At 41.1% G+C, this 19,661-nt stretch overlaps 1 protein-coding gene across 3 annotated transcripts in view; it reads left to right on the forward strand.

Moving 5' to 3' along the window:
• Window positions 1-19,661, forward strand: part of FUT10 (fucosyltransferase 10) — a 317,556-nt gene that overhangs the window by 178,503 nt on the left and 119,392 nt on the right. Inside the window, exon 5 of one of the 3 annotated variants that reach the window (XR_007514954.1) lies at window positions 10,752-10,953. The exons of the other annotated variants lie outside the window; for them this stretch is intronic. The gene's annotated coding sequence lies outside the window, so the exon portion shown is untranslated. The remainder of the gene's footprint in view (window positions 1-10,751; window positions 10,954-19,661) is intronic. 3 annotated transcript variants of the gene reach the window in all.

Here is a 19,661-nt window from a genome sequence, read left to right on the forward strand (position 1 = left end):
CATCTTCCTGCGATCATGAGTCTGATCCTTCATGACCTCCTGAGCAGAAAGAGCCTTATCTACTTGGATATCATATTAAATGATTTCTTGAACACATATTAAAGCCTGTAGCAGCACTGTCTATAGGAAAAACACCAAGGGCTGTTTGAGTTTGGAAGCCAAGAAATATGACACGGAATCCAGGCTAAGCCAATTCTTGAGATCAGAGAAGGTGTTAGTGATTTTGCTGTGGGACTCACTGGGTATAATAATCAAAGATGACTACATACTACTGGTGATAGCTAGATGCTATTATGTCCTAAATAGGCTTAGTAATCAACATCAAGAAGGAAAAGAAGAAACGTGTCTGTTCTACAGCCTTTATCTTCCTGAGACGAAAGGTCTTGTTCACTTCTGCCTTGACCTGCTCTATCCAGACCCAGCCAATACCCACACCAGTTACAATAAAAGTAACCATATTCTATTGGGCAGAACTTAACTCCAGCAACCATGGGACCTGAACCTACCTGAACCTTGGCTGCTCTCAGTCAAGGTTAATTGCTCTCTCTGGGGATGGCAGTTAATAGTCAACAGATTGTTTTCAGTTAAGTTTTAGGGACATTACATTGAGAAGACCCTGCATTCCTTTGCAGGATATTTAAAACATGACAGTTTAAAGCTATTAGGATACAATCAGGTCTTTTCAAGACCAAGCCTGGCCTTCTTCCTCATGAGATTAGACTTCATCAAACAGTATGTGCTCAGCAGCTACATTTGTAGAGTCAATGCCCTCTCCTGGAAATGGGTGGCTCCAGAGAAGACTCTTCCCAGGAAAACCTCTATCCTAAGAATTTTGGCCCTTTTAAATGCACATAGGATTTCCAGCCAAGTGATAGAGAAACTATATAAAACCCCACTATGGGTACTGATGCACTGATTTCATATTTTCCCAAGCTCAGTTCTCTTAACTCTGTCTACTCACTATCATCCTCTTTGCTCATTGCCTCTTCTGGTTTCTCCTCCCATTCTGACTCTGAACCTTGGTTCTTACTTTTCTTTTAGCTATTTGATTTTTTTTCTGTTTTTTTGGTTCAAACATTCTGGATTGGAAATTGATTCTCTCTTGTGGAAAGACTTTAACCATAGATATGCAACACTTGTCTTTCTCTCTTGGGTGTAGGGAGGCTGCATTGATTTGGGTATCTGTTTTTAGCCCCTTAAAATGCACAGAGGATACCCATGATATGATCATGGAAGTCGTAAGGAGAGTCATCACCTCCTGGTGGCTTAAAAATTTCTTCGTCTTTCCCTTCACTCCTCTTTTCTGTTTTGCCGTACCTTGTTCATTGGTTTCCTGGTTTTCTATAATTATTTTAGTCTTGTGCCTTGGCTCCACCATCTCTTACCTTAAAAAAATAAAAAGTTGCAACTTGAACCTTGAAAGCTTTCTCTGAATATCTGTCGTAGCTCTGACAGTGATTACCCTTGAGATTATTCCCCCTTGGTTCTTGGCCTCTGCTCAACCCTACACTTCCCGAGCCCTTAGGGTAACAGGTACATTAGCCCACTTTCAGAGTAAAATAAAGTGCTGAGTCTTTTTCTATAAGTTAAGCTTTCAAGTAATTGAAGACAGCAGTCTCCCTGTAACTTCTCGTCTCTTGCTAATCAATATTAGTTCCTTCATCTATCTGTCATGTAACCTAATCTTTTAGTCACTTTACCACCTTGAAACTTCCATACCGGAGACACTCCAGTTTGTCCATGCCCCTCAGGGTGTGTGACTTCCAGAACAAAACACATCAGCATAGAATCGAGTGTCACCATGGTCCTTTGTTTCACACACTAATATATTCTTTAACAAAGCTTAAGTTTCTATTTGAAATTCTGGCATCTGAATTGCAAGATTGGCGTTAATGTCTAACTTTTGGTTAGCTGAAAATCCAGAAAGCTTTCCTGTTGCTGTTCAGATAGATTTCATCCTTTCTATAATTGGACACTTCTCAGTGTAGGACCTTATCTCCTTTAAATTTTAATCAATTATGCTAGTCCTTTGAAGTCCTTTTAAAATCTTCATCCTAAATGCAGTACAATGCTTTGCAGACTATGCTCCAAATGACACCTGGGGTTGTCCAGACTACACTCTTAAAATCAATCGATCACTTATCAGTTCACATACGCCCACTATTTACTGCATTAAATTGATAGGATTTTCTCAGCATTTAACTCATAATTTTTTCCTAAATCATTTGCATCTGATCCTGTCTGTCTAATAGTGCTCAGCTGACTGTGTAAAATAATGGAAATAATTCTTCTCAAAAAGCATCATGACTTCTAGGTACTTTCCCTCCCATACATTTTAAGAACCAGGCATTCAATACTAGGTATACTGCCTCTTTTCATGTAGTTCATGCATCTGATCAAAATGGTATCATTTATTATTGGTTAAACTGCTGAAAAGACCTCCCCAAAGCAGACAAAAGGCATGAATTTATCGTCTTTTGGCAAGATCATTCAGTAAGTCTGAGTCTACCCTCCGTCTCTTTCCCTATATATTCCCTCTCTATGCTTAAGGATGTCATGAGAAACCTTGTCAAAGGCATTCCTGCAATCCACATTCATGTGAAGCATTTATTCCATCAGCTAACCTAGAGAATCTGTAGGTGTATGGGTGTGTATGAAATCGGTTTGGCATGATTTGTCCCTGATGGATCCTGGGGTGTCTCATAGTGTTCCCTGCTTCCCCTTGTGTGTGGTCACAAATCAAACTATTAATATTCCATCCCAGAAACTTGCCTGGATTTGATGTCAAGCTCACTGGTCCATAGATGACACGACCCATCCGCATCTTTTTTAGATAAGTGGAAACACACTTATCCAGTCTCCACAATTCCACAAAGTATGACACATTCTTGAAGCACACTACACCGCTGACGTGCGTTTATATAGCCAGGGAACTGAACCACTTCAGAGCAGCCAGGTGTTGCTTTATTATACTTTAAGCATCTATCAATATTTACATTATTCTTTTCAGAATAAAAATCATGCTTGCTGACAAAAGAAGACCAAAGTGAAATCCAATTTGAGTTCCCTTCTGTCTTCCTGTCATCCATTAACATTATACCAGTAGCCAAGGCAACTGATAAATACATTTGTTTTTATTCTATTTACTTTCAGTATAACTGAAAATGTGTGTTTGCTCTCTTAGCATGCTTGGCATTTCTCAGCTATTTGAGAGTTTTAGGTATATTAACTTAATTCTCAGAGATTCAAGCCAACTCCTTCTCTCTCTTCTGGATTTTGTAAGGTATTTCCTCCCTTACCCCATCTTTTGCATATGCCACTTGAGTTCCTAGAAACTTCATTATTGAGGACGTTTCTTTAGCTCTGTCCTCTTTTATTTCTTATTGGGATCATTTGTAATTTTTTAGAAGATTTCCCTGGCTGTGGGGACCATAGTCCCAGGGAATACCTAGCTCAATTGGCATAACATAGTTTATAAAGAAAATGTTCTATATTCTACTTTGATGAGTAGCGTCTGGGGTCTTAAAAGCCTGTGAGGAGCCATCTAAGATACTCCACTGGTCTCACTCCTTCAGGAGCATGCGAAAATGAAAAAAACTAAAGATACAAGGGAAAGATTAGTCCAAAGGACTAATGGACCACATCTACCACAGCCTCCACCAGACTGAGTCCAGTACAACTAGATGATGCCCCGCAACCACCACTGACTGCTCTGACAGGGATCACAGTAGAGGGTCCTGGACAGAGGTAGAGAAAAATGTAGAACAAAATTCTAACTCAAAAAGAAAGACCAGACTTGCTGGCCTCATAGAGTCTGGAGAAACCCTGAGAGTAGGGCCCCCAGACACCCTTTCACTCAGTCACTCCTGGGGTTTACCCTTCAGCCAGACATTAGACAGGCCCACAAAACAACCAGACTAAAGGGGCACACCAGCTCAGAGGCAAGGACTAGAAGGCAGGAGGAGACGGGAAAGCTGGTGAAAGGGAACCCAGGGTCAAGAAGGGAGAGTGTTGACATGCTGTGGGGTTGTTAACCAATGTCATAAAACAATATGTTACTAACTGTTTAATGAGAAGCCAGTTCATTCCGTAAACCTTCATCTAAAATGCAATTAAAAAAAATTAATTTTCTTTAAAAAAAAAAAACAACACCAAATTTGCCAGCTCTCGTGAGTCATCTTTATCACATCAGGTATGACCTGAGGTGGAGGGCAGAAGGAGAAGGAGCTCAGCGGTTTTGTCTTCACTCAACTTGTTTTCTCAGGTGTATGGAAAATGAGGTGAATTAAAGGCTTGTTTTGTTTTTTTTCACGACAAAAAAATGAGAAATGACTAGAAATGCAGCTTTATACTGCTCTATAATTCACTTGTTGATTAAAAGGAACTCATGGTATTAAAATTACTTTTAAGGAAAACCTTTGGAAAAATTTAGAGTTCAGAAACCAACTGCTTTCATGATGTTAGTACATATCTGTCCCAACCCTGCTTTACTGCCAGCAGCAATAACCTGCTTCCTGCTGGCTCGTGTATGTCTGTCCAGCTCCAAAAACTAAGGGGAGCCCCACTTCATCTGCTCCCTGCCCACTAGTGACTGGGTTTGGTAAATTTTTCTTCTTCTTCCATCTTTGCTGTTGGGTTTAGTTGGGGCAGGGGGGGGGGATTATCATTATCATTAGAGCATTCTTGTTTAGGCTAGTTTGCTTGTCCCTAGGATTTATTTTTCTCTTCTGATTCCCACTCCAGTTCCTTGTTGGGACTGGAGTCAGTACCTGATCCCAAGCAGTAAGTTGGAGCATGATATCCCTGAAAGTTCCTTTCTGAGCAGGACCCACCTTCTAACATCTTTCATATTGATTCAAAGGATTTACTTAGTTTACAACTCAGACATGCATCTGATAGAACTGTGTTGCTGGCTCGCAGTCCTGCCCCTCTACTCCAACTCAGTCTTCGCATATTGACATCAGTCGAGATCCTTCTGTAGTTTACTGTGATCAAAGATGATTTTCACCCTGGACCAATGTTAGCCTGCTTCAGGCTCGATGAAGCATTCTCAGAATGCATGGAGTTTTAGAAAAAGGGAAAACTTACTTTCCTTTGATATTGAAATAAAAACAATTTTCTAAAGAAGCTTAAAAGAAATCAGTGCCTATATTCAGATTTTAGACATTTGGCAGAATTTACAGCTTTTTAAAACCCCACTGAGTTGATAAACATTTTGAAATATGAAGAGCGTAGTTGGCAACATGGGAAAAGATATGATACAATAATACAAATTCCTCTGACAAAAGAAAGACAAATACAGAGTTTGGGTGCTATTTCAGTCTCCTTGCTGAATATGTCTGTCCAAAAACTGATTATCAAATGCAATTTAATGTCCCAAGAATGATATTTACATTTTAAACTTTTACAACAACCCATTGTTCTGATTTTAGACTGAAGCTTGAGGAAGTAACTGAAATGAGATCCTTTAGCTGGTATGTTCCAGAAGTAGAAAGAAACAGCCATCCAAGTTTTCCCAGGACTGTACTCGATTTAGCATTGAAAGTCCCATGTCCTGGGAAATTCCTCAATTCCAAGCAAACCAGAACGATTGACTACCCTACAAGTGAACCCATACTTGGAAAAATCTGAAGCCCATGTTTTTTTTTCGTTAATTTTTCAGCATTTATTGGCTCTTCTGAGTTCTGCAATATTCCTATAAAACTCTTCCATTGAAAAAGCCTTAAAATGCTGATATACATCTTTTGGAAAGGGAAATAGTGACTAGTCTAAAGCTTTCTAGTTCCTTCAAGGTCAACCAGTGAATATTAAGAGCACTTACTTTTAACACACCAGGGCTTTTTCATAACTTTTGTCTTTGTCCAACTTCCAACTGAGTCAAGACACTTAGTTTCTCCAAATGTCCCCTTTAGTATTAGTGACCTTATGCTGATAAGACTTGCTTTCTTGGTAGTTGCCCTTTTAGCCCACTTAAATAACATACAAAGAGCTTGTTTGAATTTAACTCATAAACACAGCAAATGTACTGATGTGCTGAAATGAGGCAAAATCACTGTGCTAATTATCATTACAAAATTTCAAAATATCTTAGCAAAATTTCTTTGGTGAAATCAGTTTTATTAGAGAAGTTTTTTTTCAGATTCCTCAAACTGGATTTTTACATTTTCAGGTTTTATTGACTCAACACGAAACGCAGGGAGAAACTTTTTTAAAAAATTAGATATGTTAAACTGGATTTAAATTAGTTTAGAATTAAATGAGAGTTATTATTACAAAATTTTAATGAATTCAGGAGAAAATGCTACATTTCCAAGTACAAGTTAAGAATTTTCCATTTCAACAACAACAAAAAAAAAATTGGCCTGAAGAATGCAGTTTAATACTCATGTTAAACCTTCCCTATCTAATTCTAGCTAACGGTGAGCAATCGCCATCTTTGCTTGAGGTGGAGATGTTCAGATTTAGCAACACTGGTATTAGCTGGCCCAGTGTCAGGCCCCACATCACACTGTGGGGTCCTCGAGATGTTTTTATATCCCCCAAATGCTGGGATGTCCTGTGTTTACTGTTCAAATTTCAGAACAACAGAGAGTAATGAAAAAGATCATTGCTTTTGCTGAAGAACTTTATGGCTCCTTCTCTCTCTCACCTGGTGCTACTGGAGAAATAACCATGAAGAGGTTGCAGAAGTCAGGCGTCTCTGGGAAGAATATTTTAAACATGCATTCAATTTTCAATAAATCCTCCTTGGGTGCTTATTTTTCCTGGGGACTAGGATAGAGTAGCAAACAATATAGCCTTTCCTCCCTTCATGGAGCTGATAGTCTGGAGAGAGAGAGCACAACGGTTGCCTCTATGTTAGAAAGTCAACACTAATACAACAAAGGATTACTGAATTCCTACTATGTGCTATTGAATATACCATGGACGTCCAGAAGAACAAGCAAATCAGTTTTAGAGGAAATACAACCAGAATGCTCCTTAGAAGCCAGGATGGTGAGACTTTGTCTTGTTTACTTTGAACATGTCATCAGGAAAATTCCATTGCTAGAAAAGGACATCATGTTTGGTAAAGCAGAGGGTCAGCAAAAATGAAGGAAATCCTCAATGAGGTATATTGACATAATGGGCATAGCAAATGGGCTCAAACATATAAAAAAAATCATGAAGATGGCACAGGACTGGGCAACATTTTTTTCTGTTATACATAAAGTGGCCATGAGTCAGAGAGGATTAGATGGCAACTAACAACAACGAGAACAACAATGTGCGAGGCATTGTGGAGATAGCAAAACATATGAAAAGATCATTGTCCTCAAGGAATACTCAGCGCATAATGGTGAGAACTAATACACTAAATAGATAATTGCTAGAAAGTGTGGTAAGTATTAAGATAGAGCTGAGAGGGCAGAAGGGAAAGAGGGGAGTGGGAACTTGGGCAATTGTATATGAGCTGGGGCAAGATCAGAAAGAAGTCTGGTAATGGAAAAGGAGGTTGGGAAAGGGGGCTAAGTTGTTTTCCAGGACCAAGACTAGCTCTGGCCAGCTTTGACCAGGGGCTGAAAGTGAGACCATAGGGAAGACTGTTGCATGGGCAGGCCTCCCTTCTGTCAGCTCTGCCTCACAGCATGTTCCAAGTGTCTGTCAGCTGCCCATGGTTCCTGTCCCCATTGAACTGAGAAATGAGTTTTAGGGTCAAATCCCCCCAGTCAAAAATTCATTAATCTCATCCAGCGGCTGCTTACATTTTTTTCAGTCCTCATCTCCCCTGAGCAAGAATACCTACAGTTTGTTCAGCTGTCATGCTCTCTACCCTTCTGTCTGACAAGCTTTCAGACTGGGTTTCTCTCCTTTGTCTTTGGGGCTTATCTGAAGCTGTATTAACTCTACTGGCCTTCTGCAAAGCTTTGAGCCAGGGGTTCATATCCGAGGAAGTTACACTTACAGATTTCACGTTCAGGAAGCCAAGACTACAGCTTGGTGTATGAATAACAATGGTCCGTTGCCTTTCTTCTTCACTGGGGGAAACAGAGCCGTGGGACAGAGATGGGTTAAAACCAAACCAAACCCATTGCCCTCGAGTCCATTCCAACTCATAGCGATGCTATAGGGCAGAGTAGAACTGCCCCATAGGGTTTCCAAGGAGCAGCTGGTGGGTTTGAACTGCTGACCTCTTCCTTAGCAGCTGAGCTCTTAACCGGGGCTTCAGAGATGGGGAGGGTGGTGGGAAACTATGGAGCTTTTTGAAATCTGAAATGTTTTGAAGTAAGAAATATGTGCAGCGTGCATTGATTTGCATCCTGCTGGCATTGAACACTTTCATAAATGCATTCTCCGTGTACGTTTCAAGAAGACGACAAGAAATAGCTAGAAATTGATCCCATTGCAAATACCTTCCTGAACAGTGACAGGAATGCAAATCCCACATGCACAGGTTTTGTCAACAGAGAGTTATATTGATCTGCTCAAATGATCCAAGGACACAGATTTTCCATTATCTCCTGCAACAATGTCACATTAACCTGGATCATGGGAGCAGAGGGAGCCTGGGAGTATTTCTATTTGGGTGTCTGAGTTACTAAGGGAGACAACACCACCATCAGAACTCAAAATGCTTAGAATCTTAAAAGAGTTAAAAATAAGGCAAGGACATATGGAAGCAACAGCGGGACCTGTGCTCAGACTTCGAATCAGTGCAGATCATGGGGCGTCTGGAGTCAGGCGCCTCTCCGAGCTTTGCCAGGCTTCCCTCTACTCCAACTGGGGTAATTCCCACTGAAAGGAAGGAGGGGCAGGAGGGTCTTCTTAGCAGTATCATTGACTACTGACAGAAAAGTCTGTTTCTTTTATTATTTAAACATAGAATAGCTTTAATTAAGCAATAAAAATATTCTAACCCAGCAATTGCTTTTCTTTTCCAAGTTTAATCTCAGGCTCTATTCCATGTGCACTTTTTTTTTATGTTGTCGCCATATTGCAGATGCAATTTTATGACCTGCTTTTTTTTTTTCTTCTGTAACATTATTTCAGAGACATTTTCCATGTTGTTACCAAGGCTTCATGTTTATCATGTTTAATGATTGAATAATGCTCCATTGACCAGATGCTTCGTAATTTATATACCAATTCCCTTGTTGTTGGACATTTAGGAAGGCTATTGTTTTTGGCAGACTTTTGCTTCTGCAGAGCTCCCAGCTGTGTGGGCTGAGATGGGAAAGAAAAGACCAGTCTGGGGCAGGCCAAGGTTGTATGCTGGGAGCATGCAGATAGCATGTCAGAATCCAGTCCATGGAGCACAAGTGGAGTTGGGAGTGGAGCAGGGTTAGATTCCAGGTTAATACAGAAGGAGCTTATTTCCCCACCTCTTCTTGTTTTATTTATTTATTCCCTTTTATCTCCACTCCCCATCCCCATTTCTCTCACCCTTCCATAAATAACCAGTCCAAAGATTTTTGTAATTCTAGTGAGGGTCACTAGGAGCAGACTTTGTGCTGGGCCCCTTCTAGCATGGAGGGTGGGTGAGGAGTGGGGAGGACCATAGGAGAGCCCTGGTCAGAGTCGCTGGGTAGATGAAGCTGCATAATTCTGGAGTTCAGCATTAGGAGGCCCACCTGCCCATAAACATAGTCTCTAAAATCAGGTTTACCATTAATTATGGTAGGCTAATTTTTTTTTTTTTTTTTAAGTTAGGGTAACAAAAGACACCAAAAATTTAGTGATCAAAGGTCAAGGAATTTATTCCCTTGTCTCATAACAGTCCAAGTCTGGTGTTCAGGTCAACGGAATGGCGTTCCTCCATGCAGCCATTCAGCTCTGTGCTCTTTAACATATGGCTGCCAGCGTCACCCTGAATATCTCCATTCCTGCCCACAGAAGGGCAAAAGGAAACAAAGGAGCATGGATAGGAGTGGAGACGTCATATCCACTCACATTCTCTTGTAGAGAACGATGTGTCTCCACCAACTGCAAGGGAGCCTGGAATATGTGAACCCAAAGACAGAGAGCTCATTTGGAAAAGGGCAGTTAGTAGTATCTGTACAGTCAATAATGCATGTGATTTTAGTCTCCAGTCTGCCTATATTCTTTGTCTTATTTCTCAGTTGGTTCAGAATTTGTGCAGAGAAGGAGGGTGCTATTTGAGAACCCCCTAAAAGGCTCCAAGGAAAATTATTTTGGCAGTATACCAGTATGAGTGATATGAGTATACTCTCTCAGTGACACTTGGAGGGAAGGAGGGCAGGAGAAGAAAAAGGGAAATAGAAAGTATTTCCGTGCTATGGGGTCTATTTCAAAGTTGTAAGGTCACACCCACCATGAGACCATATATGCTGTTCTTAAAGGTACAACTTTCTATCATTCTTCACAACTCAGAAGTAGACATTTTGATTGCATGGGCCTGCATATGTTCTTTCAGTCAGGAATTCTAAACCCCAAATTTCCTACACTGTTATATGCCTTATGATCATTCATTGAATTAACATTTATTGGGTACCTGGTGTTCATGAAATGGCTTCTATTCTAGACATGAAACTGGCAAAGGATGTCACAAAGTGGATGTCACAAAGTTTCCAAATAAAGTGAATTTGGAATTATTAGAATTAAAGAAAAAATATGGGTTAGACAATACTTTTAGAATAGGGGAAGCTATTGAAAATGTTGATAAATTGCTATAGAGTGCTTTAGTTAAAAAAAATATGCAGGGCAACCAAGTGATAAAAAAACAAAAACAAAAAACACTTTTTTTCTGACAGTGCCTTTCACTAATGGTGAACCACCGAGAAAAAAACCAGATGGATAACCCTGTATAAACTCAGAAAGATGTTTGCCAACCTCAGCCTTTACAAGGCCAGGAAGAGAAGAAGCTCCCTTCTATATTTCTCCAATCTGTCTTAACCTGCTTCTTCGCTGTGCTCTTGTTCCAAATTCTAAGCTCCTCGTGCCTAGTTAGCAGTGGTAAGTAAACCCCCCTAAGCTCAAACTTGGTAGCTCCATCTGGGTGTATCCCCTTTAGCAATTCTAGTGAGGCGTGGACAAGAGTCTTCACAATAGCCAACTCTAATGGGGCACATATATGTGCCAGGCCCTGTGTAAACCACTTTATGTGTAGTATAATATTTAGTCCTGAGGAAGATACTATTATTTTCCTATATTGTATATTAGTATATCAAGGCTTATGCTATTTAGCTTTGCTGAGGTTTCATGGTGAATCAGGGGCAGATCTGGGTTAACAGGCAATGTAACAACCCAGCTGGTACCTACACAATTCTACTATGTTGCCTTCCTTTAGGGCCACAAAGCATATGCAGCCACCACGTGGTCAAGTCACAGTATCCATACCCTTATTCTTTTTAGAAAAATATTGTCTTCATTTTAAAATCCTAGTCTCCATGCCCCTAAAACTCACTCAAACTCATTGACATGGGTGTCTCCTGAGGCACGTGCTGCCCAAAGTGTTTAAGTTGAAGAGCTGCGTAGCCTTGAGTGAGGCACCTAAACTTTTCACCTCGAGAAAATTGGGTCACCTACCTCACGGATGTCATTTCCAGTTTGAATGAGGTACTGTGTAAGAAAATCACTTTGTAAACTAAACAGTTAACAAATGCCACTGATGATTGTGATGTGAACAAACCTGGACTCATCTGAACCTTTCTTGAAACTATTTGATGATGAAAAACAGTACTTTGGTGAGGAGATGCTTCCCCAAACTTCCTAGGTCCTCCTCAGTTATTTCTTGACCGGTTTATCTATTTATTAACACATCGTTAATGTTTATGTAGGAGTTCTGAGTATACCGTCTCCCAGCTGAGCCTCTGGGATCGTGTATCATCCAACTGGAGAGTGTGTTTCAGTAGACAGTCAGCAATGAGATTTTGTGAATTTTGTTTAAAGACTCTTCCAGATAGGTGGAATAGTAATGCCCAACAAGTGAAAAACTGCTAATTGGCTAGCAGGGAATTAGAATGGTTTTAATTTTCATCCAGGCTTAGCTCCTCTAGCTGCCCATATTGCACTCCTAGTCTGGAGATCACTGTGCTAAAATAAACACGCCTCTTGTTATCTGACATGTTGTAGCCCAGTAATTTTAAGTGAAATCCTTGTCATTTAAAAAGTTCAAGAACTCTTTAGGTCCCGGGGAAGGATTTGTGGATCATATTCTCAAATGGTGAAACAGAAGACATTTATTAATTGTCATTATTAGCAAAACAATTTTGATGAGTACTTAGATCTACTGAGCAAGAGAGTGGGCTGGTTTGCCTCAAAAATCAAATAACTGAACATTGTTAGAAACAATGGCGAGCTTGAGAAATCACAGCTCCCCATATCTCCAAATCCTTCCAGGTTCCTGGGCCTAAACGCAAATAAGAAGTGGCAGTTTTCTCTTAAACAGAACAAACCTGCATTCCTTAGTCTAGCCCCGAAGTCATACTTAAGGCAAAGGGAATAGTGGAATCAGTGAATAGTGATACTTTTCTGGGGGTCTCAGTTTCCAGCCTTCTCATGGGAATTGGTTTCTAACATAGGTGGCTGTCTTGCTTCCTGACTTTATCTAGCTGGAAGTCTGTGTGTGACATGTTGTCCATATTGTTGTTGTTAAGTGCTGCTGAGTAGGCTCTGACTCAGGAGTGACCTTACGTACGACAGAATGAAATGCTGCCCGATCATGGCCTTCCTCACAATACTAGGTATATTTGAGCCCATTGTTGTGGCCACTGTGTCAGTTCATCTCGTTGAGGGTCTTCCTCTTTTTCAATGACCCTCCACTTTACCAAGTATGATGTCCATCTCCAAGGATTGGTTCCTCATGATGACATGTCCAAAGTATGTGAGATGAAGCCTCACCGTACTTACTTCTAAGGAGCATTCTGGCTGTACTTCTTCAAGATAGATTTGTTCATTCTTCTGGCAGCCCAATGGTATATTCAATATTATCCACCAATACCAGAATCCAAATATATCAATACTTTTTCAGTCTTCCTTTCTTATTGTCCAGCTTTCGGATGCATATGAGGCAGTTGAAAATACCATGGCTTGGGTGGTACATACCATAGTCATCAAAGTGACATCTTAAAAGTATTTAAGATTTTAAAGAGGTCTTTTGCAAGAGATTTGGCCTATACATTGTTTGATTTCTTGACTGCTGTTTCCGTTGTCATTGATTATTGATCCAAGTATCGGTTATACCTTATCCTCCAGCCAAATTCATCACAGTTTCCATAGAGCTTGTTGACTGAGTGGGAACCGTGTTAAATCAACTAGTCACCCTCAGTGTTTGCTGTGTTCTGATGCCATGGACCTGGTGGACTATACCAAGACCAGCACCACTACTATTAGTGCCATCGTCAGTTTCCTGAGCCCTCACTGCCAACAGGGCATTGTGATTAGCATTGCAGTGATTGCCTGCCATAGTCCCCTAAGTGGGCTCTCTGGGTCTATGCATCTATCTTCTACTTGGCAGCCAGAGTGAGCCTTCAATAATATAAACCCAACAAAGTCATTTCCCTGACCTCCATCCTCCAGGGATTCCCATCACGCTTAGAATAAAAGCTGTAGTCAAGAAGGCCTTACAGGAGCTGACCCTGGCCAAGTTTCTGACATAATCGATGTCCTCTCTTCACTTGACTTACTCTCCTTTAGCCACTCCTGGCTGTTCTCGAAGGACCCCCATGTCGGTTTGACTTCAGGCCTGTGTACTTTCTCTCTACCTGGAACCTTTTCCCCCAGATACTCACATGATTCACTTACTCACTTCCTTTAGGCCTTTACTTAAATGTTACTCCCGAGGGAGCTTTCTTGACTACCGTTGTCTAAAACAGCACCCTTTGTCCCTTTATCCTGGTATCCCAGATTGTTTTTCTTCACAGCACTTAGTGTTGTTGTTGTTAGGTGCTGTTGAGGTGGTTCCAAATCATAGCAACCCTGTGTAGAACAGAAGAAAACACTGCCATCCTCACGATCATTGCTATGTTTGAACCCACTGTTGTAGCCGCTGTGTCAACCCATTTGGTTGAGAGGCTTCCTCTTTTTCACTGACCCTCTACTTTACCAAGCATGATGTCCTTCTGCAGGGACTGTTCCCTTCTCATAGCATGTCCAAAGTACATGAGACGAAGTCTTGCCATCCTTGCTTCCAAGGAGCACTTTGGCTGTAATTCTTCCAAGGCAGACTTGTTTGTTATTCTATCGGTCCGAGATATATCCAATATTCTTTGCCAGCAACATAATTCAAAGGCATCAATTCTTCTTCACATGCATATGGGGTGACTGAAAACACTATGGCTTGGGTCAGGTGCACCTTAGCCTTCAAAGTGACATCTTTGCTTTTTAACATTTTTAAGAGCTCTTTTGCAGCAGATTTGCCCAATGCATTAAGCCCTTTGATTTCTGACTGCTGCTTCTGTGGGCCTTGATTTTGGATCCAAGTAAAATGAAATCCTTTGCAACTTCAATCTTCTCTCCATTTATCATGATGTTGCTTATTGATCCACTTGTGAGGATTTTTGTTTTCTTTATGTCGAGGTGTAATTCACACTGAAGGCTGTAGTCTTTGATCTTCATCATAAATGCTTCAAGTTCTCTTCACTTTCAGCAAGCAAGACTTGTCATCAGCATATTGCAGGCTGTTCATGAGTCTTCCTCCAATCCTGACGGCACATTCTTTTTCAAATAGTCCAGCTCCTGTGATTATTTGCCCAGCATACAGATTGAATAAGTATGGTGAAAGAATACAACCCTGACGCACACCTTTCCTGACTTTAAACCATGCAGCATCTACATGTTTTGTTTGAATGACTGCCTCTTGTTTTATGTACAGGTTCCGCATGAGCACAATTAAGTGTTCTGGAATTCCCATTCTCTGCAATGTTATCTATAATTTGTTACAATCCACACAGGTAAACATCTTTCTGTTGTTCTGTGCTTTTAGCCAAGATCCATCTGACGCCAGCAATGACATCCCTTGTTCCATGTCCTTGTCTGAATCCAGCTTGAATTTCTGGCAGTTCCCTGTTGATTTACTACTGCAACCATTTTTGAATTATCTTCACCAAATTTTACTTGCGTGTGATATTAATAGCACTTAGCACTACCTGACATTATTTTGTATATGTGTTTACTTATTGTTTCTCTCCCCAGCAATACACCAGCTCAATGAGATCAAGGATCTTGTCTGTTTTATTATCACTGTATCACTAGTGCCTGGTCACGGTGTATATTTGTTAAATGAATAGTGTCTTGGTTATCTAGCACTGCTATAACAGAAATACCACAAGTGGATGGCTTTAACAAAGAAAAATTTATTTCCTTACAGTCTAGTAGGCTAGAAGTCCAAACGCAGGGCACTGGCTCCAGGGAAAGGCTTTCTCTGTCAGATCTGGAGGAGGGTCTTTCTGATGCATCAGTCTTCCCTTGGTCTGGGAGCCTCTCAGAGCAGGAACCTCAGGTCCAAAGGATGCGCTCTGCTCCCGGCACTGCTTTCTTGGTGGTATGAGATCTCCAACCCTTTGCTTGCTTCCCTTTCCTTTTATCTCTTGTAAAATAAGCTGTGGTGCAGCCCACATCCCAGGGAAACTACCTTTACATTGGATCAGGGATGTGACCTTAGTAAGGGTGTTACAATCCCATCCTAAATCTCTTTAACGTAAAATTACAATCACAAAATGGAGGGCAACCACACAATACTGGGAATCATGGCCCAGCCAAATTGATACACACATTTTGGGGGGGACATAATTCAATCCATGATAAACAGTAAATGAATGAATGAATGAACCAATGCTCTAAGGAGAATGCAACAATCAGTACTGGAGGTTCCAAAACAGGGCAGACAGCTAAGTGTCCAGGCAGCTGTAGAAGTGACTGCTGTCTATGGTCCCTGGTACAGCTAGTTCAGCCCCCTCCGCTCAACCTAGCTTAAGGCCACCCTGGGTGTTCGGGCAGAATGAGGGCTAGAACTGTTATCACCTTCTCTTGTTGCTGGAATCTCCTGACTTTCTTCAGTTTACACTTTCCCCTTTCCATCTGTTGTCTGGATCTCTGTCTCTCAACTTAGGTGTCAAAGAATTACCATCTGAGCCTACCATTTGCACATTTTAGACAAAGACTGGCCCAGTTACTTACAGATGATTGGATGCAATTACCACCACCTCTAACTTGATTGTCAAAACTTCTGGTTACTGTACTGAAAGTTTTTCAAAAAAAGGAGGAAAATGCATATCCATTGTGTCTACTTCAGGCTTCAGTGTTTGATAAAACCTCTGCCTCTCTCCTATGTTGAATTCTTGTGGGCCAAGCTTATTACTTAATTCAGGCTTTAACCTTGGCTTTGACCCTTTGTCTCCCCCTTCCAGGCCCTAGTGACTCTTCAGTTGCAGCTGGACTATTTTTTTGATACCCATTTAATACTCTAGAGCCGTCTGTGTAGTAATAGTCACTATCACCTAGAGTAATCTGTCCATATGCACAACAGCTGTGATGACCTGGCAACTTCCCCCAAGGTCACTCTAACTTAGTTTTTGTTGTGACACTAGATCAGGACCTGAGAGTTCTCATTGGGATCCAGGCTGATATCCAGTCCAGATACATTTGCACTTGGAAAGCAGATCATATACATGTGGCTGAGTGTGTGTGTGTGTGTGTTTGTGTGTGTGCATACGTGTGCACACCTTCCCAGATACTTTTGTTCCACACATTAAAGTCGGAGTCTGGAGTAGGTTGCATTCCTCAGGCCTTTACTAAAATGTAATAAGGTGAGTAGTCAGTTCTATAAATTAGGAATTTATAAAATTCTATTTCTAAACTTGAAGGTTGTCAGGGACTACTTTTGACTTCCCAGAGGAAAAGATGTTTAAGGTGAGACTAGACAACCAGTGGGTACCTTCCAAGCAAAAGATGGGGGAGGGAGAGGAAGGCAGAGAGAAAAGAAAACAGGGTGGACTTGGAAAACTGCCAATAGTCAATGCAGTTGGATCACAGAGGTTGGGGTAGGTTTTGTGGGGAGAGTTGAGGCAAGAGAGCAGAGACCAGGGCAAGAGGGCCTGGTGGTCCATGATAAGGATTCAGAATTTTATTCTGTAGGCAATGAGGAACAACTGAGATTTTTTAAGAAAAGGAGAAACATGGTTATTTTTGTATTTTACACATATCACTCTCCCTGCAGAGTGGCCTGTGTTCAGAGACAGGTAATCTGAAGGTAAGTAGGAGGTTATAATAGTAAATCAGGCATAGATTTTGGATTTATCAGATTATATGTACTATTTAAAGACATGGAAGTAGATAGAGCTTCCCAAAGAACATGTATGTAAATCAAAAAAGAAGACATTCTAGAAAAGAAATTTATGTTGTTAGCTGTGGTCACAATGGCTCCCAACCTATGAAGACCTTGTGCACAGTGGAAGAAAGTGTTACCCAGTCCTGCACCATCCCAATGATCATTCGTGAATGAGACTAATGGGTTTACATCAACTAATTTTCGAAAGTAGATCACCAGGAATTTTTTTCCTAGTCTGTTTTGGTCTGAAAGCTCTACTGAAACCTGCTCAGCATCATAACAACACAAAAACCTCCATTGACAGGTGAGTGGCATCTTCGCATGAGATGTACTGGCCAGAAATTGAAGTAGGTTCCCTCATGGAAGGGGAGAATTCTACCACTGAACCACCAATGCCTCCATTGATAGAACACCATTACCACAATTTATAGAACACTGTAATTTGGGATATGGGTGGGAAATAGGAGTCCACTGTGGCAGAGAAGGAGCAGCTTGCATAGTGTCATGGAAGCCCAGGGAAGAGAGTGTTTGAAGATGGAGATATCAACTGGTCCAATGCTGCCAAGAGATCAATGAAGATAAGGATAGAACATGCCTCTTGAATTTAGCAACAAGGTGATTAGCAACTTTGAAAGTAGTTTCAGAAAATGGGAGTGGGGGGGCAGTTGATTGAAAGGGGAATGTTAGCTTTGAAAGGGCAGAAAGAAAGGGTAGCAAGTATTTAAAGAAATGTCTCTGTGAAGTGGAAGAGAAAAAGTAGAACTCTAAGTGGGTGTGGAGGAGACAAAGATGGTGAGAGAGAACTGAGTAATTTCAGTATTGATGGGAGACCTTGAAGACACAGTGGAGAGGGAAAATGAACACTGGAGGTTACTGGTGAGACTCAAGGAAGAATAAACACCATGTGGAAAACTAAGAAAACACAATTTTTTGATACACAATCTAGAGATTCTGATTCTGAAGGTCTGGACGGAGGCCCAGGAATCTGTCCCTGGTATGCTCCCTAGGTGATAATGACGCTGGTGTTTCACAGATGGTACTTTAAGAAACTATAGAGGGAAAATAAATCTCAGACACAATGAAAGGACTCACTGGGGACAGATAAAGAGATGTTTTATCCATTGTAACAGGTGTAGGTACAGGCACATGTATTGTTTGAAGATGCGGAGTTTAGGAGTTTTCTATTTTCTCTATGAAACAGGAGGTAAATTTCCCCCGAGAGTGAGGAGTAGGTGGTGGGATCAAGAAGTTTGAAGACCCCAGAGGTCATGGTCCCCAGACCTTCTGTTAGCTCAAGACAGGAACCATTCCCAAAGCCAACTCTTCAGACAGGGATTGGACTGGACTATGAGATAGAAAATGATAGTGGTGAGGAGTGGACTTCTTGGATCAAGTAAATCCATGGGACTATGTGGGTGGCTCCTGTCTGGAGGGGAGATGAGAAGGTAGAGGGGGACAGAAGCTGGCTGAATGGACATGGAAATAGAGGGTGGAGAGGAGTGTGCTGTCTCATTGGGGGAGAGCAACTAGGAGTATATGGCAAGTTGTGTTTAGGTTTTTGTATGGGAGACTGACTTGATTTATGAAGTTTCACTTGAAGCACAATAAAAAATTAAAAAAAAAGGAGTTTCAAGAGAATGGCAAAGATTAGAAAGAGCTGCAATGGAGAATGGGAGATAGTGTGGGCTAGTAGAAAAAGGAAGGATTTCTGAGCCGTTTTAAGAACCCAGTTGAGGTTTGTCGATCATGGATTTATAGAAGCAATAACTTGCATTATTTTGTGAGTGTCTCCAACAGAACCCAGCAGCCCAGCATTGAGTATGGAGAAAGTGGTCACACGGATTGATCCAAGGTTTTTGTTACGTGAATTGTGAAAGACAGAAAGGTAATGAAGAAAAGAGTTGAGTATAGTGCCAAGAATATTGTTGAGAAGATGGAATCCAAAATGAATGAGAAAAGAAGTAAAGGCAGGAGGATTCTAATGAGACAAAGGGAGATGAGCCAAAATAGGCAGAGGTCTCAATGAGGCTCAGCCTAGGTAGAGCAATAAATAAAGAGCTGGAAAGATACAGCTTTGTGGTCATTGAGGGTAATATGTGAATGGAAGATTTCAGAGTTTCAACGGTTCCGAGTGAGGCCAAATTGTGTAGGATGTGGTTATGGGAGTGGAATAACAGAGTCTAGGTGAAGGTCACTGCAGATGAAACAGGTCAAGAAATGTATAAGCCAGGAGACTTGATAGGTTGGCTGTAATAGTTCTACATCTCCAGCTCAGAAGAAATAGAAGGTGCCAAATTATTTATATAGCGGTATTTTTGCACTGAATGTGCATTTAAATCAATGCACTGCTTCTGTTGAGGAAGAGTCTACATAGTCAACGTGACCTCTACACAAT

Source organism: Elephas maximus, chromosome 22 (genome assembly GCF_024166365.1).
Source record: "Elephas maximus indicus isolate mEleMax1 chromosome 22, mEleMax1 primary haplotype, whole genome shotgun sequence".
Lineage (NCBI taxonomy): Eukaryota > Metazoa > Chordata > Mammalia > Proboscidea > Elephantidae > Elephas > Elephas maximus.